Genomic DNA, 22,218 nt, shown 5'->3' on the forward strand with positions numbered 1-22,218 from the left:
ACTATATGTGAAGAGGGAAAAATGCGCGTTCACGGAACAACGAATCAACTTTCTTGGATATGTAATAGAAGCAGTGTATGGAAATCACTACACAGAGAGTAAGATTCAGATTACCTTGTTGATCGAATATCCCAAGGCAAGAACACTTGTTTGAGATTTGAATCACTCCACAAGCATGATCGATCATGTCTAGCTTGAATGGTTTTTGTTGATCAAATATCTCAAAGTAAGAACACTTGTTTGAGATTCGAATCACCCCACAAGCAAGATTGATCATGTCGAGCTTGAATGATTCTACATACAACCAAAACTACCAATTAAGTGGGGGAGAATGTCACGGTCATGCTTTTCCTAGGCGTGTTGCCCATGGCCGCATGCCTGTTACACGCTGAAACCATTTTCCTTGTACTACTCTACCGCTTTCTTTTACTGCTTTCATGTTGTATTATTTCTTTCTTGTTTTCTTTAAGAGTAGGACGTTTTGGCGAAATCATGTCTACACCTAGTAGACATTAAATACCTTAAAATGTACTATAGGGGGATGTGACTAGTTGACAAATTCTCCCTACCCGAAAAGTCATATACTGTTTAAGCCGTTGTTGTTGCCTTTTTGCTTGCATGCTATATAATACCACTCTCAATCTCTCTCCCTCATTCTTGCTTTCAAAAATCTTTTTACAAAACCCCTCTCCCCCATTTTCTAAAATCTTCTCTTCAAATCGGGGCCCGAGGTTTGAATGCACATTGCTCGACCGTAGGCAACGTGATTTGAAGTTGGCTTGACTCACTCAGTGCTGAGAGTGAGTGCCGCAAAATCGCCAAATCCGCTGCCAAGAAACAACGATTGTGGCACAAGGCATCTCATTTAGGTGTGGGAAATAATAAGTCCATCATGGTGTCCTGCTCATGGTACATATAGCTGGGCATCCTAAACCCTAAAGAGGAATAGGGACCTCGTGGTACACTCCATGATAGGAGATAATGGTTACTTCGGGCATGGATCCTAGTTACTTGTTAAGCATGATATTTGCATTAACCTAGGTGTTTTCTTGGATTCTTGGTGATCCTAGGTTTTATGCATAATGTCTTGGGCAAACATGGAACTTAAAAGCTCTTCTTAGGAATAGCCCTACGTGATCTTGTGCATGTAGGATCTTATTAGCGACCAAGGGTACATGTGAGGAATCTCTTATTTCATTGATACCTCATTAGTGATCCTAGGAGGTAAAGTCGTATAGATCGTGATGAGCGTTTTTTTTTTTTTTCATATCTTGGTTTTGCTACGGAAAATTTTCTTAATGATATCCAAACTTCATTACATCATCAAACATCATAAGATAAGATCTACTATGGAGTTTCATAGCATTTGGAGGTCATCTAAGTCAAGAACCGAAGGTAAATTACCTTAAGGGTATTATGGTCATTTTACACCATTTCTTGGTTTACCTACTTATACTTATCCAATGACTACCCAATTTCATATAACCTTAACATGCTATAATATGCTCAACATTAAAATATCATAAGCAACGGAGTTCATCTAGTAGGTTATTTTAACAGTACTTAAATCCCGAGTAATTTGGTCGATTCAGGGCCTTAACTTACGGTTCTGTGAGTTTTTCTTTCATATATCTTTAGTTCATACTTGGTTTAGGGTTCATATGAAAATCCAAGTGATTCCTAAAAGTATTTCTTAAGAAAAGTCCAAGGTGGCTACTTACCTCATCGTCGACGTTTGGGAGGCTACTTACCTCATCATTGATGTTTGGGACTTCCGTTCTTGTGCTTCCGATATTTGAATTACTTCAATTTCATTCCACATACTCCTTATTGTGTCTACTTTTTGGAACCGTAACATTTTTAATGAGAACCGGTCTAGAAGAGGGTTAAAATTGAAAAAAAAAAAAAAAACCGAGGGAAGGTTGGATTTTTGGTTGGCAAGGCCGATTCAACTGAACTGACCACGTCATCGTCTTCTTCCTCTGGACAAGAAGAAGGTGTGCATGTCCATTCACGCAGCTGTATGAAACTCGAGCTCCACAGCTCCGATTACATCATTTCTTCTCTCGATTTCTTCATAAAACTTATAGATGGTGTTATAAGAAAGACCTAGGTATTGATTTCATACCTTCTCGTGGATCATATCCTAAGATATTTGCCTCCAAAGGTTGTCCAAAAACTAATTTCTCGCCTAAGCAAAAACAGAGGATTTCTTATTGGGTAGCCGATTCTAGGGGTTTTCAAGGTTTGATTTCTTCATGAAACCTCTTCCATATCCTTTCCTCAAGTTAAAAAAATTGGTTTGGAGGAATGTCTTTGAGTGTGAGACCTTAATTTCCAGAAATCGCTCTCGGTCCGCAACTCACCTGAAGCACCAGATTTTCGTTCTCTTGGGTGGCTTGTTTTACGACGTTTCCGCTCTCGATTCCTTCATCAAAGTTACACAAATTCTTCCTCTAAAGTTAAAGGAATCCTTAATTTGAAGGAAAAGAGGTCGTAGATTGGAATTCGACACTTCCCCTCAAATTCTACCCAAAACGAATTTCCTTTAATTGGGTACGCTCCCGAGGTTTTTTTTTTTCATGGTCTTCTCTGGAGACACTCCAAGCAAAAACTGATTGAGATCGTTCTGCTCGATGAATTATCGTGTATCCTTGGATTAGATTTCAAGTTTTCCTTGAAGTTCTCCGATTGTGTGAGGGAGACGATTGTGTGTTTTTATTCCATATAATTGGCTGCACTTTCAACACTCTATTTCTTCATAGAACTAGTGGGTAATTTTGTTAAGAAATTGTAGGAACAAGTTTGAAGAAATTCAAGCTTCCACTTGCATGTTTGAGAACTTTGCTAGTCCTTAACATTTTTACAAGCTTCGATTGATTTATATCTCGTGTATTGAGAATGTTGAGCGTGATATAGGTCTGATTTTCTTTAGACCCATGCCAAAAGGTTTGGAAACCCGTTTATGTCTATTTATGCTTTGGAAGATCACTATGTGATAAGGATCACGATGTTCCAAATATTCCAACTAGACCAATTACACGATCCAAGGCAAGAAGATTCAACAAGCATTCATTCTTCATCTACAAAATTGGATAGGCTCGGTTCAACCATTATTTCATGTGTTACAAGCGGATTTGATTGAGGAAGGACCATTTGAAGCTTCAAAAGTGAATATTTGCACGTTTGAAGTAGCTAATATAGTTGCTATAAATTGCACTTGATTAATAAATTGTTAAAAAACTTTATTTATTATTTTTTAATTTCATAATTCTTGTACGGCAAAAAAGGGTGAAAAAATTATTTGTCAAATTGACTTCTTACTTTGTGGAGATTTAAACTAGTGGGATTAAATTATGGTCACTAACTTCTTTGGTGGACCTTTGATGAATTGAAAGTGAGGGAGAGACTATAAATACCCACATATTAGATGGAATGAAATTGAGATCTCAAATTGAGACTTTTACCCTTACAAATTCAAGCATCATCTTTGTCATTTCTAAGTTTGAAGAAATTCTTGTGGTAGATTGCATCTGAGTCATTCCATTAACCCTAATCAAGTTCAATTGTAGAGGGCCTCAATTTAGAACAAGGTTCTTCTAGATCTTTCAATTGTAGAGGGCCTCAATTTAGAACAAGATTCTAAATCACATCATCTTTGTCATTTCTAAGTTTCAAGAAATTCTTGTGGTAGATTGCATCCGAGTCATTCCATTAACCCTGATCAAGTTCAATTGTAGAGGGCCTCAATTTTGAACAAGGTTACAAATCTTGTTTCTGGATCTTTTAATTGCAGAGGGCCTCAATTTAGAACAAGGTTCCAAATATTGCTTCTAGATCATTGATCTCTAGCCTTGTCGCTTGGCTGATCCGAATTTTGTATAAGGAAGTGTTAATTTCTATGATTAAAGATTTTTGCTTCAACAAAAACTTGGATCGTTGGGTTGAGAATTAGGGTTGCCTTATCAATTTGGTAAAAGTATAGGATGCATCTTGTGGCCTACTCTAAAATTGATTTTATCTTTCATTTATGCTATTGTTTATCTTTCTTGAAATCTGTCCATTTATTTCTTTGCTGCCACTTCCACCATTTTCATCATCTTTTGACTTGGTTCTCATTCTCTTCTTGAAGATAATATTTAGATCTTGAAAAAAAAAAAAAAGGTCTAGAACTTTTTCTTCTTATATTATGGTTATAAATTGTTTTATCGTTTATTTTAGACCATTTGCATGTTTATTTGAAGATCAAATAAATTTCGATTTCACATTTACTTAAACCATATAAATCTGGAACCATTGTGTTTAATGCTTTTTCTCCTAATTTATACCTGGAGATAACTTCTAAATTTTCCTGAATTCTATAAAAAGGAAAAAGGAAAGTTAGATGGTCTTAAGATCTTCACAACCTTTATTTTTTAATTCATTTTTTCCGTGTGCAATTCTATCAAAAAAATATATTTGTGTCTCTGGTTTGTTGTTCATTTCTTGTTTTATTTTGCTGTTATTTCATAATTAACTTATGTTGATTTCCTTGAATAGCTTTCTATTATCAGAATTGTTTTATCCATATATTATTCTACCTTGATCATAATTTAGTCACTTTACAAATAGCCTACCTTTGGGTGTAATAAACACAGTGTCCCTAAGTGTAAAATAAGTGAGTTGAGTTTGTGACGTCCTAAACATATTTAACTACTTTTGTACAATCATAAACCAAGAGGGACGTGGAAGAGAGATCAATGAAGCTAGGTAGAGGGAAGCACAGGTTGGGACCATTACTTGTTTGAATCAAGATATTAGTACATTGACCGACCGGATGGAGTGAATTGAAATAGCCTTAGGTAATCTTCAAGGAAGGGAAGTACTCTTGAATGAAGGAGTTAAAAATGAAGAAGATAACAATGTCACCCTTTTAGCGTGACATAGTCCTAGGGGAAGGAGAGATGTCGATCGAGGGAGAGGAAGAGGCAAAAGAAGGGGTAGAGAAATTTCAGCACCAAAAAAAATTAGAGGGAGTACCAATATGAGAGAGAAAAAGAAAGAGGAGTCGGGGGAGTAAAGTTTAAAATTTCAACTTTCTATGGGAGATCTGATCCAGAAGAGTATTTGCATATGAGAGCAAAATTGAGCATATTTTCGATTGCAACAATTTTAGTGAAGAAAGAAAGTTGATCTTTGAAATCATAATTGAGGAGAAATTACGAAGAACCAATTGAAATGTGGGAGGAATTGAAGACATTAATGAGAAAAAGGTACATTCCTAAGCATTATTCTCGAGTACTCAAGCAAACACTCTACACTCTGGAGCAGGGATCCAAATGTGTTGAAGAATATTACAAAGAAATGAGGCTCTTATGAATAGAGCATGCATTGATGACTCATTTCCCTAAAATATCCATATGTAAGTTTCAAGGAATTCTTGTGGGAGATTACATTGAGTCATTCAATCAAGCTTTGATAAAGTTCAATTGTGAAGTGACTCAATTTAGAACAAGCTTACAAATCTTGCTTCTATATCTCTGATCTTAAAAGGTATTCTAATTTTGTCCTTATCTATTGGTGGATCCGAATTTTGTATAAGAAGGTGTTAATTTCTTTGATTCAGGGGATCTTGCTTCAACAAAAGCCTGGATCGTTGGCTAAGGATTAGTGTTGCCTTATCACTATATGTCTTAGAGTATATGTTATGTTGGTTATTGATTATAAACCAATGTTTTACGTTACTAATGTATTAGAACCTAGTTACAAGTCTCACTATCTCTTTAGGTTGACTAGATACCTTGTAAGGACGATTAGGGCATAACGCCTCTTTGTGAACTAACCATGAGGGATTAGGGTCTATTTGGTACATATAGTTCAGTTGTCACCCCAAGTGAGTTACAAGAGTCATAAAGAGTACGTTACGGAGGTAGTTATGGTTCTGCCTAATGGGGGAGCGAGGTTAGTTATTGTCTCTACTTGAATGAGCAACGCGACAAGTAGTACTATTTTAGAACAAGAGGGGCGTGAACATGTCAGTTACTATCTCCGCCTGAAAGGATAATACAATAGGCCAGTTACTATTTTTGCTTGAAAAGACGATGTAACAGGTAGTTTTAACCCAGCACCACTAGGGAGAATCCTCTAGTTTAAACTCAATAAATAATCCGATGTGGAGTACCTTATATTAATGTGAGAGCTAAAGGGCTCCTCCATAATTACTAGACTTACCCTAGGCCCAACTTTGTGAGTGTACAAATTGGTGGTCATATTGTCTCGTGGTGCATTTTGCACAAATATTATGAGGATCTAAAAATACATAAAACATAGAGTACATAGTACACAAAAACCTTTCAATTATGTACCCGAGAGGACTAGAGCAATCCACATTGGAGTTATGTTAAGGTTTTGGTACTTAGAGACTTGAGTAGGTCATAACAGATATCGAGCATTAGTTTGGCTAACTCTAGGGATAGTCATGAGCACATAACATCAGATTTTGTGTATAGGAATAAGATTTGACAAGAGCCTAGACGTAGGTTGCTTATTGAGTATTTTTATATTTACTTTTACTACACTTCATTTTTCAAGTGAACAGTAGATTACTGGTCTGGGTGAGGGCGTGTTGAGTCGTACGATTGTGGAGGGGACCTTGTGGTTTGAGTATATTATCTATTTGCATATGTATTTCTTTAACCCTTCCTCCAAGACACGAATAGTGTGAGAAATGAACAGTCGACAAATTTGGCAAAAGAATGAGTAGCAATACAAAATTTAACACCGATTACTCTCAAGAATATATTATATTCATCAAATTGAATGAACGAGAAATGCTTGGGACGTGAATCTGAGCTGAAGGATTATAACATTCCTTTCATTCTAAGCGTGAATATTTGTGATTACGTAAATTTCATCGACTTACCAAAATTCAAACATATTTCAATCCGTTTTAACTATTACATCCCCCAACCCTAATCCACTAGATAATCAGAAGATGAATTGGTTTTGGGTATTAATATTGTATAGATATACAATTTTGTTGAAAGCAATTTTTATATAATGTTTTTTCCGATGTAAAGTGCCAATTTAAATTATATACCAAAATATATTGAATTGTTCATAGTAGTTTTTATTATTATTATTATTATTTTTTTTGGGAAGAACTCAAGAGATGTATAATTATAATCCAATCCAACCAACTAAAACGACTTACTAGATATGATTAGGTAATCGAACAACAGAAAATTTATAGTTTTCTATTATTTAATTTACTTTTATTCTAAGTTGTTGACGCGTGTCAAAACATTAATTTGTAAGACTCAACCAACACTTAGGCTAAGAATTGACAATTGTCCTTGCACGAATGTATATGTGGCCAACTACCAATGTGTGCTCCCATTTGGGACCATGACCTTGTTGTGGTCCTCTTTCAAGGTCCTTACAACTACTCTTAAGGCCGACGTCGTTAGGCTCTAGGTTGACCTTATGGAAGCTTTAAAGGCCGCATTTTTTGAGCTATAATCATACTGGCATCTTATGATTATGACCCTTTATTCTATTAATGAATTCAATGACATATGTCTCGTCGAGTTTATCTAACTTGTCAATTGTCCTGACACCGTGACACCGAGACAAAGTCGAATGATATTAATGTTAAAATAATAATTCACTTCTCATTTGAACAAAATTCTGATACCTCACAAATATTATAGTAATAATTAACGTTTTTCTTTAATAATAATATTTTAATAAATATTTATACATTCATTTTATTTTTAATTTCTAGTTTGATTTATCAAAATGAGTATAATTTAGGACTAAGTAGTATATATTTTGTCGAACGAAAATATTCGTGCATGGTTATTGTACTAAAAATTAGTCTATTAAGTTCAATTTTTATTTAATTAATTTTTTCTAATTAGCTAATTTTGTACTTTTCTATTCTATATTTTAAAAAAATTAAATTTTAAATAAAAATAAAAAGCTGGAAATACTGTATTATTATGATGATTTTATTCTCTATATACTACTGTAAGTAATTAATTAATTGCTGAATATTTAAAGTTAATATAAAGTTGACAGAAAAATTTAAGTTAAAAATTTATAATCCATTTATTTTTGTAATATATTAAAAATTACCATCTTTTAAAAAAATATTTTTAGATTATTTATGTTTTGGAAAATTTTAAATTTACAAAATATGTCACTAATTGTTACGTATTTGTTTAAATGAGAAATTTATTATCATAAGTTAGCATATAAAATATTATTAAATTTAATTATAGAAAATCAAAAGTTTAAATTTTTCAATAGTCATATTAAAAAATTGATAAGAAAATAAATTTGATAGAAATGGTGGAGTAATTGTTTAATTTTTTAGCTTCATCCGCTTTTTTTAATGAAGTGATTTGGAGTTAAGAGGTCAAACCCGTAATCTCTTGATCAAAGATATATATTTTATGTCAGTTGAAATATATTTAAGTTAGCGTCTTTATGTGATCTTACTTTAAAATGTATATCAATTTCTTGAAAAGTAACTTCTTCAAGTTCGTGGAGCACACTAGCCAATCCCAAGATGAGCCAATGTGTTTGGCATGCACACGACTTTGTCAATTGATCTCGAAGTTGCATTGCGTGTGTGATAGTGTGAGTAGGCACACCCGTATTGTCTGATACTGTTTTAAAAAAATCATTTCCAGAGGAAGATGCCCAAGACACGATAGGCAAAAATGACTTAGTATGGACACGAAAGACTCTAAGCCTTAATAGTACTCAGATGGATGGATGTTCGAGATATCCCAATTATGAAGTTGACTCATAGGTTAGTTTTCGATAAGCATGTCCAAGCCAAGGAGTGAAGGTTGATGGTATCCCAAGGCCCAAGATGGCATCACAAAGCACCCAAGGAACTCAAGAGTTCTTGATTTATATTGTACTATGGTCTCACGAAGTCATAAAGATGAGTGAAAAATTATAATAGGGCTTGAGTTTTCCTTAAGGATGGTCATGAACCTGTATAAATCATGGCACCACACAATTCAAAAAGTACGATCATATTAGCTAGAAAGTTAAAAAGAATCTAAAGGTATAATGAAAACTCTACGGGTGCGTCAAGAGTGCCAGTTTGAGCAAGACAGTTTGTGTTGTTAGAGTCAGAAATGGTCATGGGTTGTGGCAAGACTTGGTACATATAATCAAACAAGGAAGAAAAACCGAACATGACCAAAATGTCCCTAGAGCTTTGACCGTTGATATTGACATTGACTTTTTTTTTTTCTATTTTATATATATATATATATATATATATATATATATATATATATATATATATATATATATATATATATTTTTGGATTCCTTCACATATTTTAAGAAATTTACACTTCTATCGTATCATGAAATTTAGTCCACAAGACCCTTAATAAAATCCATCGACTTAGAAAATAAAAGAAAATGAGAAAATGTTAGGAGTCCTTGTATATTCAAAGCTCGAGTTTTAGACTTATAGTCTAAGTGAGTTACCCCGTAGCACATGCATATCTCATGGTGTGTGCGAGCATTACAAGACGAGTGTCTTGGAAGTTTTTCTTTGAGAATAGGTTTTCGATGATAGTGTTGGAAAGCACGGGTGTGCGACATTGTGTCCCATCCCCTGAATCAGAGGTTCGTACATATGGTCTTTCTCTAGCATGATATACAAAATGACACAACATAGACATAGAAGGGTTCTTGCCTCAGTAGTACTTAAATGATAGATATCTAAAATGTCCTTGGTTGATTCTCAATAAGCGCGTTCGAGTGAGCAATAAACATCAATGACATCTCGGGACCCAAGATGGCATCACGAAGCATTAAAGAGACTCAAGAGTTACTAACTATTATTGTACTATGGTATGACAAAACTACCGAGACGGGAAATCATAATGAGACTTTTATTTCCTTAAGGCTAGTCATGAACGAGTATAAGTCATGACACCGAACGATTCAAAAAGTACAATCGTGAAACTCATCAGCAAATAATTTAAGGACATTGGGATGATCTACCCATTTTTTAAGTATATGTGAAAGCAAATAAACATAATTAATGAAGGTAATGTTGTTTAAGCTTAATAAAAAAATTAGTTAAATGGGCCATTAGGATACTAATTTTAAAATTGCATGAAATGGAAGAGAGAGAAAAATAATGTAATTTGAGTGGGTGACCGACAGTGGCGGTTGAGGATATAGAAATAGGGCGTTAAAAGAAAAAGAGAGGGTGACGGTAACAACCTGTGTCCGGTTTACAGGCTGTAGTGACAGAAAAACAGCAACTACAAGTCCTCTTATTCAGCGACAGTTCTGTCGTTTTTCTCGCCCCTCTCAACTTTATTTTATGATTTCTTCTATTTTAATATATATTTTTTTTTATATTTAGTTCATATAAACTATAATTCTTTTATTATTTTATTAATTTGATAAATTTGATTTGAAATTAATATTAAAGACTGGGATTTTAATATTTATTGAAAATATAAAAAATTAAGTATAATATTTAAAAATGCATGAACTAAATAATACAAAAAAAAAAAAAAATCTTTTTTTAAGTTTATTTCTTTTTTGGAAAAGTTAATTACAATGGTTTAATTTTAAGATATATTGAAATTCTGGTAAATAAATTTATGTAAAATAAATATATAAAAAAATGAAAATACATTTACCATAATGATATTTTTAAAACTAAAATATGTATTTAGACATAATACAAAAAAATGTCATAGTTACAATTAAATGTTTATTTAAATCTCAAATATTATAAATATATTTTATAGCATAAATTTGTATAATTGTTATTTTATGTTTTACATTTTTCAAGTTTTAAAACTTTTTAAAAAATATACCAAAACGTTTATTAATTTTTTAATTTGTTTAGTTTTTAATTTTTATAAAAAGTACTTAGTTTTTTAGGATAAAGTTTTTTATTGTGTGACATTAAGTTTATATGCTTTCAAAATTCAATTTAGAATGTGCAACTTTTATAAGTTTATTGTCGGGTATATTCGTAAAATTCATAAGACTAAATTTGAGAATAAATAATAAAATTTAAATTGCATAAAGTATTTCCGTAATGTTTATTATTCTTAATGGTATTTGATATTTTTTTTCTTATTTCTTGTTTTTTCCGTTTAATTGATAAAAGAAATCTTAATCTTTTAATTTTGAGATTTATAGATTTTGAAAAGTGTCTAATTATTCTAAATGAAAGGTTTGAGATTACTTTTTAATTTTAAAAATCTAAAAATAAAATAAAAACAAGTTTTGGGATTAAATTTAATTTAACCTAAAAAATGGTTAAAATGGGTAATAAAAATAATTATTCTTTTTCCATTTTTAAAAAAATATTAATAATTGAACAACAAAATTGAGACTTTTATAATTTCCAAAATTTTAACACAATTTTAATCTAATTTAAAAAAAAAAGTTATTAATTCAATTAAAAAAAAAAAAAGAAAAAAAAAGAAATGTATTCTAATTTAGGATAAGATCCCCCAAACTGAAAATGGTAAACAGTCTGTCATTGCTTCTCGTGTCAAAACTATGACTCAGAAGTCATAGCCAACCTCTGACATCGTTATCAGTTCTTAAATTATTATTATTATTATTATTATTATTATATGAAAAAAAGCGAAAATTGCAATTTTATTACAATATTAAATCCTGATTTTTTGTGGTTCCGACACCACTGCACTCTTACCTGATTTTTCTCTTCTTTTTTAACCATCTTCCAACACAATTACTTCTACTACTACTACTACTACATGCTTTTATCCCACTCCCCATTATTTGGAGCGTGCTCTTAACGCGCCTACATACTATATACTACATACTACATCATGACTTTTGAGGTACCATAATATATTAATCAATCACTCTTTTCATCCCATTCCCAACCTTATTATTAACTCTAAAATCAAAATCTCCTCCCATAAATGGACAATATTTATTACATTAAACCAAAACTAGTAAAGTTGTAGTTTTTAGATACAAACTTCGTTTACTAATCAAGAGTTTAAGTACATGCAAGACTTGTGACGATAAGTCTTCTCTACAGCTGCATGACCTAGCAAATTCCCTGTATAATGATCTGTCATCTACTAATCACTTGGAAAAGGAAAGGGTAGGGGTGAGTATAAAATATATTAAGTAAACAACCTACTCTTACGTTGTGGTTGAACTAATTCCTATATATGAAATCTGAAGCTATGTGCTCAAACAACACTTAGAGTTAGCCAAACCATATACATATCTCTTATCGTACTCTAACCCTCTCAAGGTTCATAATTGAGGAATTTTCAATACGTTGCGTAGGTTCGTAATCAACCTTGCACTATATGGGCCTTGAGCCTATGTGCCCCCAGAAAAGACCCTAAGGTAACTATTAAGGTATAGAGGAGCCCTTTACTCTAAGAACGATGATCATACTCTACCCCTACCCTTTACTCTAAGAACGATGATCATACTCCACACGTATCTACTTATTGGGTTCTACTTGGAAGGTTCTTCCTAATAGTGTTGGCAACATTTACTCGTTCCTAAGATTAGTAAACTACCTCTCACATCATTTTTTCATACTAAAATAGTAAGCTACCTGTCTTAGGAACAATGTCTTAGGAACAATAGCTGCCTGTTCATTGTCGTCTTAGGTTAGAACAGTAAAGTACAGGTTCATATCACCCTCCTCAAGTGGGAACAATATAAGGTCATGGCCCCCCACAAGGCACAATCGGGCTAACTCCACTACAACAAATACCATCTTTTTGTATAGCATTTTCTAAAAGATGCTATAAATTAGAAAGAAAATAGATTTTTTTTTTTTTTTTTTTTTTTTTAATGTTATCCCTAAAAACCTAATCACGCGGATAAAAGCCTTCCTTTCTTTTTCTCTCCTTTTCCCTCTAGACACCCATATTCTCTCGGACCCTAGGGCAAAACCAAATCTCGCATTCTTTCTCTCGCGCAACAATTCATCCTTCCTTCTTTCATGCTTCAAAATTTTTCCCTCAAGATCCATCCTTCTTTCTTTTGTGCTTCAAAATTTTTCTCTGATTTGCATCAGATCTCAAGATGGTGGCATTGAGAGGAGGCATACAGTTTATTGTTGATGCTTTGTCTATGAAAAACCCTATTCTCCTACCTCACTGCAAATTGAACAATCCAAGATAGAGGTTTGTTTTTTTTTTTTTTTTTTCCTATTATCTTCTTTGTTGGCTCACTTTGTAAAGAATTTCATTGATGAATTATTCTAAGTGATTTGTCTCTGTATCTTCCTTTTTAATTTCCTTTTGAATGTAGTTCTGTGAGTTAGATTGAAGGATCGAACTACTACTAAATAATGCAGTTTTTCATTTACATTTAGTACACACTAATAAACTTTTGTGAGTTCAGTCCTTTGGTCCTTCATTAAGTAATGTACTTTACTTTTAAGTGTGTATTTTCCTAGCGGTAGAATTTTTTTTTTTGAATGTAGATTGGTGAGTTCTGTGAGGTAGATGTAGTTGTTGTCTTGTGTTAAAAGGTTGAATGTAGTATTGTGAGTTAGATCAACGGAATAAAAACATAATACAAGAAACTATCTTTATTTTTCATTGTATTGGTTCAATCAATACATGCCCAAATTGAGGAACCACATGAAGATTACAAACAAAAAAAAAAAAAAAAGCCTAAGAGTACAAAGTAATTAAGTTTAGAGGAATTTGTTAATTCATAGGTTATTTCAAGCACATTCTACCGGTAGGAATGATTTATGTTAACGGGTTACATATTCTGCAAGTATCAAGTAGTAGGAAGAAGTTTATACACGTATTGATGGACTGCATATAAATTCCTTGAGCAAAATACCTATTGTATTATGTATAACTAAATTTTTGTGGCCTTTTCTCCTTCCTTGATTTTTTTTTTCCTTTGATATATTAGGTCTCATTTTCTCCTTCCTTGTGTATAACTTATTAAATACATGATCGGCAAGATCACTCACTTTCACACAACAACAACACCAAGAACTTGTGTGGCCCTGTTGTTAATGTTACTGTTATTTTGCATTTAGGGCTTCCAACAACACATTCTTCTTCTTATTTGATTTTGAGGATTTCTTCAACTGAGATCTTAGATAAATTAGAAGATTAGTTAGAAGAAGTTGTTCCTAATTAGAAGACCAGTTAGACTGATTTCGGTCTTTGACTTTTGTTTGCTAACTTGGAGTGACTAGGAGAAAGAATATTTGTAGACCCTTTAAAGACTACTTTTCTTTTTTTCTCAAGAGAATTCATTAGTTTTTATGATCATTTTCTTTGGTTAATAAGTTTTTTTTGGTTGGCCTTACTCGTCATGATATCATTTTTTTTTTAATGGTTCTGTTTGGTTTATCATATGAGGACAACACTTCATCAAAAAGGGCTATTTGAAAGGATTGCGTTTTATTACAAAGTTATTGTTTTCATCCAAGGGAATCAAAAAGCGTAATGCTCTTTCTTTCCTTGTAAACTTTGAGTGGACAATGCCCTCCCCTTTCAATTCTAATTGGAAGCTGTAATGCAAGTATTTGAACTAATGTTTCTATGCTCTGTTTTTAAGAAATGAAACGTGCTTACATATATAAGATGAACAATAATGTTCTATTCTCTTTTTTACTTTTATATGATATTTAGATTTTGTTGCTATTTTGCACTTCTCTTCGAATCACGGATATATATGCTTTGATAATGTTGCAGGATTCCTTGAAAGCACTAATTGGCAAGAAACAACGACCAATTTATCAATTGACATTGCCTAGAGTCGGTCACAAAGATGCAACTTAGGCTCTGATACCAAATTGATAAGACAACCCTAATCCTCAACCCAACGATCAAGTTTTTGTTGGAGCAACGAAGCACTAATTGGCAAGCAACAATGAACAATTTATCAATTGACATTGCAGGGTGGAACATAGAAGACATTGATGTCGGTTCGAATACCTTTAGGATTGGTGTACTTGATTTGATCAAAATCAAAGATGTCACATATTGTGGATAGTGAGTTTTTGTTCTATTTATTGTGTATTGGGTGGGGAAGAACTGATTTGAAAATTGTGCTAGTGTAACGAGTCTGATATTCTTATATAGATCGAGTTGAATACTTTATTTTGTAATGTGTTAGTAGATTATTAAATTGCAATTATATTTTTGTTATAGCATAAGATTAAAAGTATAAATATAGCTTATTAAAAATGAATGATAGCAAAAAATATAGTATAAATATAGCTTATTAAAAATGAATGATAGCATAATATTTTAGTTATGTTTACATATTTATAACTTTAACAAAAATGCTATAAAATGTTTTCATAGCATTGCATATAAGCTATATTTAGGTACTATATTATAACATTTATTATAGCTATACAAAAACGCTATAAAAAGTTCCAGACTTTTAATAATATGGGCTGTTACGACGTACGAAAAATGCTATAAAAGGTCTACGATAGCATTTTTCGGAAGCTATCTAATCCAATATTTGTTGTAGTGCTCAGTAGTATACTCTCTATGACTCCTAGAGTTCCCTATGGGTGACAGCTAAGTCTTGTGTACCAAGTAGACCCTAGTCCCTATTGGTTAGTTCACGATTAGGGGTTGCACCCTAAACATCCTAACAAGGTACCCTAGCCCCTATTGAGACTCGCAACTAAATTCTAGGATAAAAATAACTTAAAACAATAGTTCGTGGTCTACCATAATCATAACGAACACTGATTAGAATCACGGTGTTCCAAATGTTCCAACTTAACCTATTACACGATCCAAGGTCAAGAAGATTCAACAAGCATTCATTCTTCATCTATAAAATTGGATAGACTTGGTTCAACCATCATTTCATGTGTTACAAGCTGATTCGATTGAAGAAAGACTATTTGGAGCTTCAGAATTGATATTTGCACGGTTGAAGTAGTAGATGATGTTGCACGCATCATTTCATGAGTTGTTAGAAAACTTTATTTATTATTTTTAATTTCATAAAGTTTGTAATGGTCAAATTGACTTGTTGAGATTTGAGGGGATTAGGATTAAATAGCCCTTTTTGAACATAATGGTATGCCTCAACAAAATGGTGTATCAGAAAGGAGAAATAAAACTCTATTAGATATGGTTCGGTCTATGATGAGTTTCGCTCAATTACCCGATCCGTTTTGGGGATATGCAGTGGAGACTACTACATACATTTTGAACATGGTTCCTACTAAGAGTGTTTCAGAAACACCTTATGAGTTATGGAAAGGGCGTAAAGGTAGTTTATGTCACTTCAGAATTTGGGGATGTCCAGCACATGTGTTGTTGCAAAATCCAAGAAATTAGAACGTCGCAAAATTATGTCTATTCGTAGGATACCCCAAAGAGACGAAAGGTGGTTTGTTTTATGATCCTCAAGAAAATAGAGTGTTTGTATCAACGAACGCTACATTCTTAGAGGAAGACCACATAAGAAATCATCAACCTCGTAGCAAACTAGTATTAAGTGAGATTTCTAAAGAAGCTACTGATAAAACAACAAGAGTTGTTGATCAAGATGGTCCTTCAACCAGAGTTGTTGATGGAGCTGACACTTCTGGTCAATCACATCCTTCTCAAAAGTTGAGAATGCCTCGACGTAGTGGGAGGGTTATAACTCAACCCGATCGTTACTTGGGTTTGATAGAAACTCAAGTCATCATACCTGATGATGGCGTTGAGGATCCATTGTCCTATAAACAGGCAATGAATGATGTAGATAGAGATCAGTGGATTAAACCCATGAATCTTGAAATGGAGTCAATGTACTTCAATTCAGTCTGGGAACTTGTAGATCAACCAGATGGGGTAAAACCTATTGGTTGCAAATGGATCTATAAGAGGAAACGAGACCAAACCGGTAAGGTACAGACCTTTAAAGCACGACTAGTAGCAAAGAGTTATACCCAAAGAGAGGGGATGGGCTATGAAGAAACCTTCTCACCTGTTGCTATGCTTAAATCAATTAGAATACTCTTGTCTATTGCCACATTTTATGATTATGAAATTTGGCAAATGGATGTTAAGACAGCTTTTCTAAACGGCGATCTTGAAGAGAGTATCTATATGGCTCAACCAGAGGGGTTCATTGAACAGGATCACGAGCAAAGGGTTTGCAAGCTTAAAAGATCCATTTATGGGTTGAAGCAAGCATCTCGATCCTGGAACATAAAGTTTGATACTGCGATCAAATCTTATGGCTTTAAACAGAATGTTGACGAACCTTGTGTTTATAAAAGGATAGTCAATTCTACAGTAGCTTTCCTGGTGTTGTACGTTGACGATATCCTACTCATTGGAAATGATGTGGGAATTCTGACTGACATTAAGCATTGGTTGGCGACACAATTCCAAATGAAAGATTTGGGAGAGGCTCAGTTTGTTCTTGGAATCCAAATTGTTCGGAATCGCAAGAACAAAACACTAGCATTGTCTCACGCATCGTATATCGACAAAATGTTGATTCGATATAAGATGCAGGACTCCAACAAAGGATTATTACCTTTCAGGCATGGAGTTCATTTGTCGAAGGAACAAAGTCCTAAGACACCTCAAGAAGTTGAGGATATGAAACACATTCCCTATGCATCAGCGGTCGGTAGTCTGATGTATGCCATGCTATGTACCCGACCCGACATATGCTATGCTGTGGGAATTGTCAGCAGATATCAGTCCAATCCGAGACGTGCTCATTGGACTGTCGTTAAGAATATCCTCAAGTATCTTAGGAGAACGAGGGACTATATGCTAATGTACGGTGCTAAGGATCTGATCCTTACAGGGTACACTGACTCAGATTTTCAGACCGATGTAGATTCGAGGAAATCGACATCAGGATCTGTCTTCACTCTGAACGGAGGAGCAATAATATGGAGAAGCATAAAGCAAGGTTGCATTGCTGATTCCACAATGGAGGCTGAGTATGTTGCTGCTTGTGAAGCAGCAAAAGAATCTGTATGGCTTAGGAAGTTCTTAACTGATTTGGAAGTCGTTCCAAATATGCATCTTCCCGTCACTCTTTATTGTGATAACAGTGGAGCAGTTGCAAATTCAAAAGAACCAAGAAGCCATAAGTGAGGAAAACATATTGAGCGCAAATATCATCTCATAAGGGAGATTGTGCAACGAGGAGATGTGATCGTCACACAGATAGCTTCAGAACACAACATTGCTGATCCATTTACAAAGCCCCTCACGACTAAAGTGTTTGAAGGGCACCTAGTGAGTCTAGGACTACGAGTTATGTAATCTAGGGCAAGTGGGAGAAAAGACATGAGTATGTGATGCCCTAGTTTATTGTATTTCTCTCTACTCAACGTTATAAAACCCCACTAGAGTTTTAGTCCAAGTGGGAGTTTGTTGGGTTTTATGTCCTAAAACTCATAGTTTGTAAACAAAGATATATTCTATTTTCAATAAAGTTATTATTGATGTTTATTCAGTAAAAATTGTTATTGAATAAAGTGAACTTTACGATCATTAATCTAAAGCCAATAAACTAAGAACACTCTGGCTATAGTATGATTACTTAAACTATATGTAGAGACATAAGAGTGGATCAAGTTCAAGTATATAGTCAAAATGATCTATAGTATAAGGATAAGGCTGAGTACCTTATTCTGGGGACACTATGGATGCGGCCCACTTTTGTATATGATATAAACAATGTGATCACTAAATTGTGCATGTAGAGACATGTGAGTGGGGGCGTCCTATGCAATGAGTATTGCATAAGATCGGACCATGAAGAAAACCACTCTCACTTTATAAAGTCGTTTACTGTTGAGACTGATTTTCTTTTCATTCGATAACCTAGGTAACTCGGTTTTAATCCTGAGCTAACCATGAACTCCTGTTTATTCGGAATTATCCTTAGATTTGCATGGGTGAGAGTGGCTCTAGTTCGCCGACTCAATAGGCCTCCCATTTCAGGGGTAAGACTAGGTGAATGGCTGGGGACGTGGGGTGCAAGACGGAATTCACTCCTACCCACTTTTAGGGATAGAAGAAAGGTAGTTCCCTTAAGCACTGACTCCAGGTCTTGAACAAGGGGCCCCACCCTCTCATTGGCCTGAGAGGGATTCGGTTTACTGGTTGGACCACAAACCAATTGTTCATTAGAGGATCAGTGAGACATAAGAAACAAGAAGTAACTTCAGGGGTAAAACAGTAAATTGACCCAGCTCTAGTTACGAACAACCTGTGAAGGATCGACTTACTAATCATGGTTATATCAGATGGACAGAAATATATCTATAGTGAGGGGAGTGCAACTACTAGGCTATAGTGGAGTGTCCTAGTAGTTAACGAATGTTGGTTAACCAGGTTAATGAGTTTAATCGGTTAATCTTGGATCGTTGGAGCCCATGATCTATAGGTCCATTAGGTCCCTCTGCTAGCTCATATCGGACTAAACCATAGAACAGTGTGACGAGTGAGTTCGAAGTGTTCGAATTCAAATTAGGGAATATGCGTTACATATATACGATATATTTAACCGCAATTTTGTTTTATTTACGAATTAAACGAAAAGAGAGAATCTGAGATATTTAAATAAGATTTAAATATCTTAATCAATTATGTGCCGGAATTGATTGGGATTGGCATTTGAATTAATATTAAATATTAATTAAATAGTTTAATTAATCATTTAATGTTACTTTAATTTGAAATTCATTATTCAAATTAATTGTTGAATTAAAATGAAGAAAGTCAAAATGTTGACTTTCATCTAATGGAAAAATCCATGTTAGTGGAATTTTGAGGTGTCAAAATTTGGTTTAACCAAACTTGCATGTTTGCCAAATAAACCCCACAAGTTTGAGTGGAATTTTGAGTGTCAAAATTTGGTTAACTCAAACATGCATACTTACCACATAATCCCAAACATTTGAGTGGAATTTTAAGTGTCAAAATTTGGTGATCTCATGCATGAACATGCAAACTTGACTCTTTAAATAGAGTGATCATGATACTTGGAAGGGATTCTTCATCTTGATGAAAAACCTTGAGAAAAACCTCTCTCAAACACTCTCTTTCACATATACAAAATCCCTCCCTAGTTTAGTCACTCACCGGATTCCACAATCCCGTTCTAAAGCCGGAGGATAGTGGAGAAGACACTAGTGGTGGTTCGAAACCGGTTCGTGAGGCAAAAGGAGTTTGAACTACAAAAGGTTAGTATTTAAACTCATTAAGTTTTAATACTTATGAACATGCTAGTTATTTACAATAATTGATGTTCTAAAAGTGCCTAAGATCCAAATTGCTTCCGCATGTGTTATATTAACACCATCATTTATGCTATAATGTACATTATGTTGCGTACAAGTAAGGCTCTAGTTTTAGATATACTATGATATGATTATGTTATACCATAGAACTATATTATGTTATCGATGTTATTTGATGCATGAACTTTCATGTACCATGTCACGTAAACTATATTAATATGTATGCTTTATGCCTATGAGATATAAGAAAACCATGTATGTTAATCTGATCAATATGAAAAGTATCAAATATATTTGTATGAAGGAACGCGATGTCAGGAAAAGAATAAAGGTATGACTAAAATCATGAATATATGTCGTGTTTTAATGTTATGGTATCTTAGGCATTTTGTATGGCACGTACATCAGGGTACTTCATCGTTATGTTTAGTATGGACGTGTACCTTACGATATCTATGGTCTTCATGATATTATGCAAGCTCTTTCGTGGCATCTGGCAGCGTGAGCGTTCTCTAGACTGAAGAGTGAGGTCCAGGGCGTACATATACGAGTCCAACTAATGGATCGATGCCTGCTTGCGTGAGCCGTGTGTAGGGAAGTATTATACATCCAACCATGATTACTTGTGTTTGCATTTCTCAACTCGAATTACTTACTGGGTACTTTCCAATACTCAAGCGGCATGTTACTTCTTTTTTTTTTTAAGGTAAAAGTAAGACACCCCTACTACTTTGTTTATAAAACGTTTTCGGTCTTTTCTACATACCTTAAACATATCATGCATGCAAAAATTAGGGTTTATATCTAAATTAAGCCCTCCAATCTATTTAGAACTCAAGCTTAATTAGCTGTTTCATCACACTCAGCAAACTAATCACATTTTCTAGAATTTCATTTTTTTTTTGTTTAAAAAAATACATAAATAGAAACTTACCCAAATGCTAATCTTTTTAAATTTCCTTTTGACTCTTCTTTTCTTTTTCCTTTTTTCTTTTTTTTTTTTCCTTTTATTTACTTAATTTTATTATAATTATTATTGCTTTTATTTCTAATTCAAAACTTTACACATTACCCTTTATTTATATACAAACTTTACACATTATTATCTTTTAATCGCTTAATACTTGTCTTCAAATTATGACCTAAACTCTTAATGTGGTAATTTACACGTACTATGACTAATAAACTCCTGAACTATTAATTTTGTATATCTAATCGATGATTGAACGTTGTGTATTTTAAATTTGTTTCTAACCGATCACTCAACTTCAAAAATGTTTTAGAAGACTTTGAACTTTCAATTTTATGTTTAATAGATCATTCAACATTAAATTAAAATAGACTTGAACAAATTTATGAAACTTCTAGTTTGATTTTTGTCCAATTTGTCTCTTAAATATTCACAATTTATTCTAATTAAGGGATTTATTAGATATAAAATTGAATTTGATGTATGCTAGGACTCTAAACTTTAAATTTTGTATCTATTAGGTTCATAATTTTTTCTTTTATAATCGGATAGGTCAACTTATTAGACACAAATTTAAAAATTTAAAGGTTAAATTTGAAGGACGTATTAGACAATATTCAAAGTTTAGTGACCTATTATGTAACGACCCTAGATTTCTACTTAACCTACCGTAGCTACTGTATACATATCATAGACATTTTATACGTAAATACTTTATTCAAAACTTTATCATAAAAACAAAGCATTGGTCTTGCATGTTTTTTAAATAATAAAAATTGAAATAAAATAAAGTAAAAATGTACTATACTAACCTATATGCTACTAAATGAAAATGCAAACTAACCTATACTAATCCATAGTCTACTAAATTCAAATTGCAAACTACTCTATGCATATGCCGCCTCGGTCTCCTCGGTTGCGATGCCACCGTCAACCGTACAGGGTGCCTTGCCTTTACCTGGAAAAAAAAATAATAAATAAG

At 33.5% G+C, this 22,218-nt stretch overlaps 1 long non-coding RNA gene across 1 annotated transcript; it reads left to right on the forward strand.

Annotated features, from left to right (window-relative positions):
• The first annotated feature begins 12,929 nt into the window (after positions 1–12,929).
• LOC147789054 (uncharacterized) lies at positions 12,930–15,139 on the forward strand. Its single transcript, XR_015412204.1, has 2 exons — positions 12,930–13,181; positions 14,724–15,139. It is a non-coding gene; the product is annotated as an uncharacterized LOC147789054 (long non-coding RNA).
• Positions 15,140–22,218: the final 7,079 nt, after the last annotated feature.

Source organism: Cucurbita pepo, chromosome 16, assembly GCF_057944985.1.
Source record: "Cucurbita pepo subsp. pepo isolate OVF chromosome 16, ASM5794498v1, whole genome shotgun sequence".
NCBI classification, from domain to species: domain Eukaryota; kingdom Viridiplantae; phylum Streptophyta; class Magnoliopsida; order Cucurbitales; family Cucurbitaceae; genus Cucurbita; species Cucurbita pepo.